The sequence below is a fragment of the Solanum stenotomum genome, chromosome 7 (assembly GCF_019186545.1).
Source record: "Solanum stenotomum isolate F172 chromosome 7, ASM1918654v1, whole genome shotgun sequence".
Taxonomy (NCBI): Eukaryota; Viridiplantae; Streptophyta; class Magnoliopsida; order Solanales; family Solanaceae; genus Solanum; species Solanum stenotomum.
This window is the reverse complement of record NC_064288.1, coordinates 6,392,569-6,394,459: the sequence shown is the minus strand read 5'-3', so window position 1 is coordinate 6,394,459 and position 1,891 is coordinate 6,392,569.

The window sequence follows — 1,891 nt, the reverse complement described above, 5'->3', positions numbered from 1 at the left end:
TCTAATACAATAGTTGATTAATAGATTATTGCATCTATTCAAATATTTCAAATAACAGGACAATTTAGTGGAAATTATTTCAATAGTGAATTATCTAACTACACACATAGTAAAATCAAATAAAGAAAAAATATTCCATTGAAAGTTTAATGTATTTTCTAAAAAGGAATGTATCACTTCTCTTTGGGTAAGAAAGTATAAGATCACCTGTTGAGACTTTCATGTCTATAACGTCCACAATAGTTTGTGTTCATAGTTATCTTATCACTTGAAATTTTTTTTCGTGATCGTCCAGGCATCCTTTTGTAACTAGGTGGCAAGACAATTTCCTTTAAAATATTTTTGGAACAAATCAATCTTCCTTATCCAGTGGAACCATTGAATCTTTCACAATTGCTTATTTATCTTTCAAGGCAAACAATGTATGTTCTTCAAGAATCGTAGATTGAATAAAGATACTCAGATGATGCAATAACCTGTCAACATTAAAAAACTTAGTGATACATTCCATAAAACAACTATTTCTATGTATCAATCACAAACAATCAAACAACTAACTTATACTTAATATTAGATATAAAATATAAATATAAGTTGATACATACCTTCATTCGCGAACATGTTGATGTGCTTACAACAAATTACATGTATAATGTATCATCTATAAAATACATTATTTCACAAACATAATAAAATACACAAATAGTAAATGTATTATGATACTTTATATCAACAACATACTGACTCAGAGCTCTACAAACACATTACATATATGTCAAAGTAGTAATGTTTCATGTTGTAACCTGTAGTGTATCATGACTTATATATCCATATACAAATTCAAAAATCAAAAAATACTTATTAAAGCACAAATAAAAATAAAAAATAAATTCACATGTATCTGATACTTTATATTATTTGCATCGTAACTTAAAGATCTAAAAATAAATTGTACATCAAACTAGTAATGTATCGATTTGTAATCATTAATGTATGACAACTTATATATCAATATACAAATTCAAAAACAAAAGAACAAAGGGGATACATAGCAAATCTAGGCAATTGCACAAGTTGATACATCAAAGTTTTGTATCACATCAACATTCTTATTTGTTATATCAATACAAAAGAGATGTATAGCAAATCCAACCTCACGTTTCTTCACCTTAACATACAACTTTACTCTCATATCATTCCTAATAATCAGTGGAGATTAATTACCTTCTACAATATATAGGATCTCGATTAGTATTGATGTATCAGGTAACTAATTAGTGAACTAATGATGTATATATACATATGTATAACAATAACATTCAATACAACAATTGGAAAAGATTGCTTGCCAACCCATCAACGAATCATGGTATGTTGTTTCCGCAACCTGCTCAATCAAGTGATGCTTTCCATTAAATTTTGAATGGAGTTGCTCGTAAACTGTCACACGACAGGAGTGTCTACTTGACGTCTGGAGAGAACATCCTAAACTAGATTGTTGGGCCAATTGGTGACTTAAAACCTTGGTAGAAAGATGATTGCAATCACGAAATCTTGGCTTTTCAACCCTAATGCCACGTCAAAGGTTTGAATAAAGAATGATAGGATCTTCGATTTGAAATTTGAAATTTTTCAAGATTTCGGATTGATGGAAAAGATGAAGGATTGAATTTTGTGAATTGGAATGGATTGATATCAATCAGTTTTACGTGAATCGGGGGAATTAAAATCAATTTTACGTTTATAATATTCCTTATTAATGTATCTGGACAACCAGTTATATATCCGGATGCTACAATTTTTAAGGGATTTTCGTAAAATAGAGAAGAGTAGGAATATGATTTAATTTAGGTTTTTATGTAAGTTGTACTTTTTTTTTTTGCTTCCACTG